At 47.4% G+C, this 10,984-nt stretch overlaps 1 long non-coding RNA gene across 1 annotated transcript; it reads left to right on the plus strand.

Annotated features, from left to right (window-relative positions):
- Positions 1-1,169: 1,169 nt before the first annotated feature.
- Positions 1,170-1,772, plus strand: LOC140583104 (uncharacterized). The gene is made up of 3 exons (XR_011985895.1): positions 1,170-1,307; positions 1,403-1,591; positions 1,697-1,772. It is a non-coding gene; the product is annotated as an uncharacterized lncRNA (long non-coding RNA).
- The last annotated feature ends 9,212 nt before the right edge of the window (positions 1,773-10,984 follow it).

The raw sequence follows: 10,984 nt of genomic DNA on the forward strand, positions 1-10,984 counted from the left end.
ATTTGTTGGACCATCATCTGCTTAAGTCATTTGCCAATTATTTGGAAAATGATTTGGCAAACGAAAATTTCAAACAGGAGGTGAGGAGAATAATGATGCATTCATTTATATACACATGTGCATTGTGTGAGTTGTTGTTTATTATTTCTCTTGGCTTATAACAATACCATATAACAATTCCAGGTGGAGAACATGGCACGGTTTATGTATTTCATAAACCCATCCAAGCCCAGCTTGGAATTTGAACTGTCTGCAGCGGGCCTGTCGAAGCAGACACATCAGAATTACTTAAAGAGCATCAAAAGGTCAGTGGTGGTTCACAGCAATTGATAAAAAAATATGCATGCATCAAATTTCAACTCACTGAATTTGTTATTCTTTTTAAACAGGTTCCTGAAGTTTCATACGGGAGGGACCGACCTGTGCTTTCAGGACGAGGAGCTGCACAGGCACTGTGTGAATTTCATACAGTTTCTTTCGACAGTGCAAGCTGGCTTTTCCAAACAAGTCAGCAGGGAAACCACAAAGAAGAGGTTAGCACTTTCTTCTCTGCTGCTTATTGTGTCAATGTATCCATGTATATTGTTGAATTATGTCCTAACCTCTTCCGTTCTTTCATCAGATTTGAAATCCTGACCCGGGGCTGTGTGACACCAAGGCAGTGCCTAGCTGTCCTTGTTGCTGCCAAGCCCGACTTCCTCAGGATCATCGGCAAGGTGACAGGACCGGAGGCCATTCCTGGCTGCGATCTCTCCAGACAAGAAAGACAGTTGATGTTGTACTTCTTGGAGGCTGTTTTGGTCCTGAAGCACCAGCAGCATCCTGGGGTGGTGGAGAATATGACCGTAAGTATACTTTCAGCAGAGTCGATTTTAAATTTTATTTTCATGCTTTTATCTCAAACATCTTGTCCCTTATTTGATTCTGTTTTTTGTAGGTGAATGAATGGGTGAGACGGACACATGACGCAGCCTACGGTGGACACGTTGTGGTTGGGATGACCAAGCACAAGACTGCGGCGGTCTTTGCATTGTCGCAGGAGGAGGAGATGGTAAGATAGCAACTGCTTTCAATTTATCCTAAGCTCGGGGAATTTTAAATGTGATTGAAATTGTAATTTTATTTGGTTGTTTGTTTACTTGCTTGCTATTTTATTTACAGTGGTTCGACTTGTATTATACTGAGGTCCGACCTGCCATGTTGATTGGAAGACAGAGTGATCTTAGTAGTGAAGACAAGTTCTTCATCTCTTCCTCTGGCAACAGCATTTACAACTGCTCAAATGACCTGCGTCACCTGCATGAGAAGTAAGGACAGTTTACATACAGCTTTGTTTGCAAAAGTTTTCTTACATTCTTGTGGTGAAAGGTGATATGTCAACATCTGATATGTTTTGTTGCAGGTACAACCTCCCGAACATCACAAGTCAGATGGCCAGACGGGCATTTGAGACTGCCACCAAGGATATGTCAGATATGGCGGACTACCTCTCCCATAGCATGTCCACGGCAGAGAGACATTACCGGATGAGGGAGTCCAGAAATGTGATCCGGGCCCGCATGCTTCTCAGACACATTGCTGGTGAATCTGAGTAAGTAAAGTCCTTTCTTGTAACTTTCTGAACAATCTTGATGGATTAACAATTACTAATTCCGTCTACATACTTACGTTATTAAATTTCTTTTAGTTGTTTTAGTTCTAGTCCGGATGAGCGAGCAGCTCAGACCTCAGGTTCCAGATTTCCAAAGATGGACAAGGTGGCTGCCTATGACCTATTCATGAGGCCATTTCCAGTGACCATCGATGGAACCTGCCCAGGGAAGTCGGCACGCACTGACCCATGAATGTCCGTGCTATGACCACTGGTGCGCTGAGCAGAAGGCGCTTCGGATGCAGCATGTCATAGGTGAGTAAAGTTTCTATAACTTATTGCAAGCATCTAGATGCATCTAGACTAATGCATGTTGACTAATAATTTGGCTTTCTTCACAGAGCACTTCGGTCGACGTCTGCCAAAGGAGAGCAAGGTCCATGCCTGGATGGAGAAGCAGGGGTGGACTGTCAACCACCCAGATGTTCAGCTGCTGCTGAAGCAGTGGAAGCCTCCTGGTTCGGTGGACACGGCGATGGACTGCAGAGTGATCAGGAAGCTTGTCAGAAGTCAGAAGTGGAAGGGACTGACCATTGTGGAGACTGAAGAAAATGGCAGAAGTGTGAAGACAAGAAGGAAGTTTGTCGCTGGTGAGGTAGTCTGTGACTACCATGGCAGGCAAGTCACGCGGCAGGAGGGTCTTCGCATCCTCAGTCACACCACGGAAGGACAGAGTGGACTTGTGTTCTTTTATCAGGACACAAAGGGGCTGGCCAAATGTATCGATGCCCGTGATGAGCGATGTCAGTGCCATCCGGGCAGAGATACATTTGGGAGGCTGATTGGTCACTCGGGTAAGCGGGCAAACCTCCGGTCAAGGCTTTACTCTTTGGACAACCGGGACATCCTGCTCTTCCTGGCATCGAGGGACATTGCCGTGGACGAGGAGCTTCGATTTGACTACGGGGTCAAGAAGAGATCCTTTGCTGGCGAGGGACTGGACCTGGACTGGATATGACAAATGCTATGATGCATGCGCAGAATCACGTAGTACAAGGCACAGGACTTCAGGTGATGTATTTCTAAAATAACATGATATTTAAAATGACTGGAGTATGTGTTCATAGTCTAATCTCTCTCTCTCCCCCTTTTTCTCTCATGCGCCAAATTTGGCTGGATCTTCAAGAACACTATTGCTGCAGCAACTGAACTTAGCGTGGGACTAAAGAAAATTCATAAAGAAAATTCATAGTCCATTAAAATGTAATTATGTAATTCCATGTGAGTGATTTACTTTCTTGTATAAATTTCCATTGTTTTCCCTGTAAATTTTCCTACAATAAAGCAAGTGTACTATGCAAACAAACAAACAAAAAGCTCCCTGTTGCTTTTCTTGCTAGGCTCTGCCCCCTTCCCGGACCAGGGGCCTGGCAGCCGCTGGCCGGATCTGGGACTTTGGGCGAAGCTCCCCTCTGAAATATATATATATATGAGAACCACACAACACACTTTGATTCTTACCAAACTAGCTGTTCCAGTATTGGAGGGATAGGGATGGAGACGTTGTCAGTCAGATCATCAGTGGCAGTGGGATCATGTGGAACGTCGGGTACATTATGCAACGGTGTCCCTGTTTTTATATATATACAAATGACCCACTCCTGACATGGGGAGATGGTGATGAAAAATAAATATAGCTAAGGGAAAATATATAGATCGTATGAACCGAGATCTATATATATATACAAATTACCCACTCCTGACATGGACTTTTTTATACTGTTAATATATATCTATATATAAATATATATCAGTGTTTATATCAGTATAAATGTTGTATATAACATGTATAAATAAAATTTTTGTTTTAATTTCAGAATTAAAGGGCACAGTTAAGAGATGTGTTAATGCTTGTATGGGTCAGGCCAAAGCTACACCTTCTAAAGAGAAACACTAAAACGTCAATTAGTCTGTAAAGATGGCCGAAATCCAAAATGGAGCATGTCAGGCACTCATATTCGTCTCGATAGTGATGAAAAATAGCCATGCAGGACTCTTCCGAGGCCTGTGTTAAATTATGATCTTCCATATTAATCTAGGGATTGAAAATATGATTTCAGCTCATATTCAGTCTCCAGCAGATATCACTGCAAGAACAGAGTTATAGATATTTAGTCATTACACACATCTCAATCTCTTACCCTCAGTTTCAGTGCATTCTTGTCCCCCAACAGACTGTGACGGCACCTATCAGGCAGCTCCAGCAGAAGTGTTAATTGGGCACTCAGTCAAACAATAGAAATGGCCAGCCCTCCCACATAGCCATAGCTGACAGGAATCATGCAGAGAGACAACAGAAAACTGTATGAGACTTGGGGAAGAAATTGGGATGTACAATGACTGCATTTCAGGAGCCATGATGTTTTTAATTGATGAGTGTGTTTTTGTTGTGATTTTGATACATTAAATGGTCGTTCATTGAATGTCTGCCCTATCAACTTTCGATGGTATTATAAGTGCCTACCATGGTGACCACGGGTAACGGGGAATCAGGGTTCGATTCCGGAGAGGGAGCCTGAGAAACGGCTCCCACATCCAAGGAAGGCAGCAGGCGCGCAGATTACCCACTCCTGACACGGGGAGGTAGTGACGAAAAATAACCACACAGGACTCTTTCGAGGCCCTGTAATGTGTGATTATCCGTTTTATGTTTCTGTTTTATGTTAAATAGATGTGCAATAAAATTACAGTTTTCTATTAAAAAGCCGGTATACTCGTTTTTGGATATTGTTTAATGCCTTGTAATATCTTTGAATCCTTTGAATCACTTTGCCTTTCCAATGGTTTGCGGCCCGTGGCGGTAGGAAACGTGCAAAAATATTCCTAGAGACATGGGATCTGAGGGAATAATTAATAAAATAAAGGGAATGATTCTATAAGACTGTAACTAATCAAAACAAGAACTGACTGGCGCGCCGGCAAGGCAAGGCTACCTATTCGGAACAGATAGGGAGGGCGACAGAGAATATCAGCGGCCCCTACTTATCTTTTAGCCTTCCAGAAGGACAACTACGAGCCGGCTGGTGTCACATATGTGGTTGTCACGTAGACGGAAGGTACTGAGAAAGGGGGGGGGTTGATGCCCAAAGGGCTTTAAAAGGGGTACAGCTGATACATATGGCAGAGCCTCCTCCTGTACATGCTGAATGTATGTCAGACGGCCGCTCCCTGATTATAATCAGTCAAGACAATAAACCGGTGATTTGCAACTTCTCCCCGTGTCAGCTGTGAATCTCTTCTCATCCACGGACCCGGTGGAGACGCCGTTGCTCCAACAATTTGGGGGCTCGTCCGGGATCCCCAGGAGATTCGCAAGATTCGGCTAAGGGTTGACGCGGCCTACTTGGACATAGAGAACTGCGAGGCGCCGACTAGAAGAGGTGAGCAGAGCCTGTTGCATCAAAATCTGCACATTGGATATGTCAAATTGAGCAGTTTGAAGTGTCCAGGGGCCCGTCAGTAAATTAAGACGGAGGAGAGGTTGCACGCACTGTGTTTATACAGTATATTGTGTTGTCTATGTATTGTGTATGCATTGTGTCCAGGTATCGTGCGCAGAGAAATAGAATTTTAAGGAGCGGAGGGTATGGGACCCACGCAGGGAAGTAGGACCTTAGGGAGCGGAGGGTACGAGACCCCCGCATTGTCTTTGGTGTGGCAACCCCACTATTTGCTGACGAGCGGTAGAAAAGCTGGGTTAGAGTCCCGGGGAATTCAAGACCCCCGAATGCTAGATTGGCCAGAGGGAATAAGGTCCCCCTCTCTAAAACAGGTTGGAGTCTCGAGACGAGGAGTCTCAAAGCTATTTGTGTGTTGTTGTGCTGAGTTGTGTGTGAGCAGGGTTGTGGGTTCTTCCTGTTCAGGGTGCTCGCCACTCGCTCTCTGTTGGTCGAGCTGCCCGTGGCTCTGCTGTCACTGCTTGCGGTCTTACAGTTTGTCAGAACCGAAGGGGAGTTCTCAGCAATTGGATGCCCAAAAGCGTGCCAGCCCGGCCGCACCCGATGACTCAGTATGGGCAGGGCCGACGGGTACCTTGGGCGTTCATTACAACTGCCGAGCAGGACCTCGCCTAGGGTGAGTTCTAAGAACACCCCTAGCTTGGACTCTCGGGAGGGTGGGTGACGCCTGAAGGCTATTTTGCTGGCCTTGGTCGAGTCAGAACACCGGTAGTGCGGTCGATAAGCTGACTCCCACCTGGGTTGTCTCAGTTGTGCGTACAGAACACCCCCTTCCAAGTTGACATTGCTGGAGATCGGGGGGGTTTCGGCTGGGAGCGGGCCTGTTTGACTGGGATTGAGCTTGTGGGACGTGCCCTGTTCAGGGGGGACACAACAGTAAGCTGCTCTGAATATAGTCTTATTATTTTAGAAGTTGTTGATTTATGTATTGGTGGTGTTTGTTGGTAGGACATTCGACTAGGATAAGGAGGTGTACTAAGTGTGGGTGGCTGAACCCACATCCGGAGGCAGAAGGGCTGTTAGACAAGGGATCAAAACAGTCAGGACTGATTAAAAATGGACCGCGAGTTTAATCGGGAGCTAGATGATGGGGGATGGGCGCCCCCGGAAAATGCAGTGTGGAAGCCACTAGTAAAGCAGATCCAGGTGGTGAAGGAAGCCATAGAAGGGGCAAGCGGTGAAGGAGATAAAGAGAAGGAGGTAGCTGATGCCGGGGAGCGTATGTGTGGGGCGGTTCGAAGCGCCGGGTGTCGAGTAGAGGATAAGCGCTCACTGGGAGAATTACTGTGGAAAAAGGAGAGAGAGCATGCTAGCCAAAGGGACGAAGCAGCAAGGCAGAGGGCGACAGCCAGTATAGTGCAGAAAGGGAAGTGGAAAAAAGAGGAAGAGAGGCATGAGAAGGAAAGGAGAGTGTGGGCGAGATTAGCCATATTTTGGCAAGGGACAGACCACCTCCATAGTGAGGAAAAAGGGGAGGGTAAGTCACTCCCTCCCGTACAAGAAAAACAAGTAAAACATGGGGATCGTCCCTCAGTGTATAAGGGTAGGGAGGCGCTCTCAACAGCGCCCCCGGCCCATATGTGCCCCATGATCAATGTGACAGGAGGAACCCTCCACATTCGAACACAGGATACTCAGGAAGTCTCAGACTGTGTCCGGTCTGGGAAGACAGAGGAGGAGTCAGACAGGGACTCAAACATAGGATCTGAGTGCTCTAGTCAAGTGAAAAGAGACAGGTCAGATGTCCGTGAAAATACAAGGGCACAAGAGCAGCCAGCATTTAGCAACAGAGTATTGAGGGAACAGGCAGAAAACCTAGGGGGAGGTGGATGTGCTAAACCCGTCACACCAGGGAGAGAGCTAGGCCTCAGCGGCCGGACACAGAAGAAAGTAGAGGTGCTGGGCCAGTTGTTAGGGTTACTTGAGGAGGAGGAGACAGAAGTGGCCCTACAGATAGACGGACTCAGCGAGGAATACATAGAGGGACTGCCAGGCCCGTCTGGAAATAGATACGGTCTGCGCTCCACAGGCAAGCAGCTCCCCCTATTGAGGGGAGCAGGCAATGGAAGGGAAAGGTATAAACCTTTCTCTATAGGAGATGTGCAGGCCTTGGCAGATAAAATGCCCCCCCCCCAGCAGAGGGGGGAGGACAGTGGATGGAGAAGTTAGACCAACTCACTCAGGGCATGACGCTTGCACTGGGAGATTTCCGGGCGGTGGCAGCCCGCTGCTTGACTAAACATTCCCTACAGGGCGTAGAAGACAGAGCAGGGACTATTACATATGCAGACAATATGTGTCTGACGATGGTGGTGATGCGCTTGGGTGACGCCATGCGGGAGATGTTCCCCGCCCCTAGTGGAGCAGCCGTCCCAAAGTTTACATGGGACCCTAAGGTTCACCCTAGAGAATATTTGGATAAATGTAAAGAGGATTGGACCCGTCGAACCGGGTGCCACCCGGGGCAGGAAGAGGTGCAGCGGGAGTGGTTTAGGCGGGCAGTAATGGAGGGGGTCCCAGAGGCAGTTAGGTCAGCTATACTGGGCAACCCGGAACTCCCGGGAGCAGACTTCCATGTGTGGGACCAGCATGTAGTACACCATCTGCAGAGGGCACAAGATGAAGCTAAAAGGAAAGAGCAGGGAAAGCAGATGGTGGCGGGGGTGTCCCCAGGGGGACCACCCATATACCCGCCCGGCCCTTGGAACGGGCCACCCACCTCCCAACAGGGAGGATGGGGCCAGCAATGGGGAAGGGGCCGAGGCGGTTGGCGCCGGGGATACAGGGGCCGGGGCTGGGGAAGGGGTGCTCCGCAAAGGGGACCGCCGTCAGGTGTCTGTTACAGGTGCGGGGTGGAAGGACACTGGGCCAGGACTTGCCCAGCAGCGGTCCCAGCCAATGTCCACGGCAGGGGAGGCCCTCTTGGAAATCAGGTGATGGCCCCCAACCCCCAAGCGGCTCCCACAGCAGGACAATATCCAGCAGTGGAGGCAGGGGAGTGGGACTGGTACCCCTCCTCACCATGACGGTTCCCGCGAGCGGCCCGGGACGCAGGGGAGGCAGACCCTATGCTGTCCCTTATGGTCATGGACAAAGAACTGCCATTTCTGGTAGACACGGGAGCCACGTATTCCACTCTTAACGTGGTTCCACAACAACATCATCTGTCTACCTCAACAGTGACCGTTGTGGGCTTCTCGGGGGGCCTACTAGAACCCAGCCTGACTGGCATCCTGGCGGCCTACTCAGCGTGGCGGCCCTGGATCTCGCTCCTAGAGCCCTATGTGCCCCCACCTGTCCATCTGCATTAATTGATTAAACAATTAATTATTGTATCTATGTGACTGATTCACATCAGTATGGGATACAGGTGTTTTGGGTTGCACCTCAACAGATGTTACACTTTGTGCGGATATTACATCAAATATTCATATTACAAACAGCACATCTTATCCATAGATAGGCGTGGCCGTTAGTTTGTGGTAATATCAATATAAGTTGCACATCTGGAAAGAACATATTTTGTTTGGTGTGGCTTATGCCAATTCATCTTCTCCAGAATGGATAAAATACACCTTAATTCAGTTCTTTTAACATAGCATGGTAGAAACAAAGAAACTTGGTGAGGTCCACCAAGATCAGATAAGGACCGCAAAGGAATGTTGGAAGAGAAGGGGGGGTTTTAACACAGAAGACTCTCTAAAAGTTAGGACACATACAAACATAACGTATCTGTATATTGAGACTAGTAGTCGTGAGTAAATCAATATACAGGATATACAAAAGCCAAACTTAAATGAAATTTCCTTTAGGGTGTTTGTCTGTTGGGTGAGTGAAATGTAAGGCAGAATGTATGGGGAGGGGGTTGTGTGCCAAGTCGAGGGACCCCTGTCCGTGAAGTCCACTCTGCTTGTCTGTAGGTCCCTAAAGTTGGAGTGCTAGCCTCCCTGGTTATCTGTGTGTGTGTGTTTGTGTGTGTAACCCCCCTTTGGTGCCTCTCGTACCAGGCTCGGCCTTGTCTCAGGCCACCTGGAATTTAGGCCCTGTGATATGTGCATGTGTGATCCTACATACTCAAGCCGTTAACATCAGCTTCTGACATGAGGGGACAGATACCTGGATTGGGCTTGCCAGCCTAGGGCTATTGTTTCCTTGATTGCTGTTTTGCACTTCTCTGCGATGCACATGCAGGGCTACCCATCCCCCAACAATCTTCCAACGCAGCAATTAGGCTGAGATCACGTAAACATCAGGTCACGTAAACAAACAGAGTGACTCAAATAAATGTATTAAAGAACCAGTAATGCCGAGCAATATACCAAAATATTCGAAACATTATACATTGAGCCTATTCTGCTAATATTAGTAGTCACTGTATGTCATGTCTGTGTCACAACAGTACGGATTAGAACAATATGTGGTACCATCAGTAATGCGATCTGGGCCCTTTAAGGCTGGCTCGCTCCAATTAGTGAGTGGGTTAGAGCAAGACGGCGGCGGGGAGGTGGGGGCCGCAATTTCCGGCAGAAATTTCAGGGTTAAAACGGCGAAATCGAAATTGGATCATACTGCCAATATTGCTCAGAATCGCTGTAGCTGTCCGATGGTATGCGGGGCGTTGCGGTTGCTTACCGTGACCGACACATAAGAAAGCAAACATTCTTTATTATCATCCTATGTATTTTAAATTACGATCTTCCACATTAATCAAGAGAGTGTAAAACGGACAATATTGCAGCTCCAATAGCTTATATTAAAGTCACCCAAGAGTCACAACATGGTTTTGAAATGGCAAAGACAGACAGAAATTAAATGTATATGAGCAAGCAACATAAGGGATCTGTTGTTTGGGTAAATAATATTATAGTATACTATATACACTCACCTAAAGGATTATTAGGAACACCATATAATACGGTGTTTGACCCCCTTTTGCCTTCAGAACTGCCTTAATTCTACGTGGCATTGATTCAACAAGGTGCTAAAAGCATTCTTTAGAAATGTTGGCCCATTTTGATAGGATAGCATCTTGCAGTTGATGGAGATTTGTGGGATGCACATCCAGGGCACGAAGCTCCCGTTCCACCACATCCCAAAGATGCTCTATTGGGTTGAGATCTGGTGACTGTGGGGGCCATTTTAGTACAGTGAACTCATTGTCATGTTCAAGAAACCAATTTGAAATGATTCGAGATTTGTGACATGGTGCATTATCCTGCTGGGAGTAGCCATCAGAGGATGGGTACATGGTGGTCATAAAGGGATGGACATGGTCAGAAACAATGCTCAGGTAGGCCGTGGCATTTAAACGATGCCCAATTGGCACTAAGGGGCCTAAAGTGTGCCAAGAAAACATCCCCCACACCATTACACCACCACCACCAGCCTGCACAGTGGTAACAAGGCATGATGGATCCATGTTCTCATTCTGTTTACGCCAAATTCTGACTCTACCATTTGAATGTCTCAACAGAAATCGAGACTCATCAGACCAGGCAACATTTTTCCAGTCTTCAACTGTCCAATTTTGGTGAGCTTGTGCAAATTGTAGCCTCTTTTTCCTATTTGTAGTGGAGATGAGTGATACCCGGTGGGGTCTTGTGCTGTTGTAGCCCATCCGCCTCAAGGTTGTGCGTGTTGTGGCTTCATACCTCGATTGTAACGAGTGGTTATTTCAGTCAAAGTTGCTCTTCTATCAGCTTGAATCAGTCGGCCCATTCTCCTCTGACCTCTAGCATCAACAAGGCATTTTCGCCCACAGGACTGCCGCATACTGGATGTTTTTCCCTTTGCACACCAGTCTTTGTAAACCCTAGAAATGGTTGTGCGTGAAAATCCCAGTAACTGAGCAGATTGTGAAATTCTCAGACCGGCC

Source organism: Paramormyrops kingsleyae, chromosome 25, assembly GCF_048594095.1.
Source record: "Paramormyrops kingsleyae isolate MSU_618 chromosome 25, PKINGS_0.4, whole genome shotgun sequence".
In the NCBI taxonomy this organism is placed as follows: Eukaryota; Metazoa; Chordata; class Actinopteri; order Osteoglossiformes; family Mormyridae; genus Paramormyrops; species Paramormyrops kingsleyae.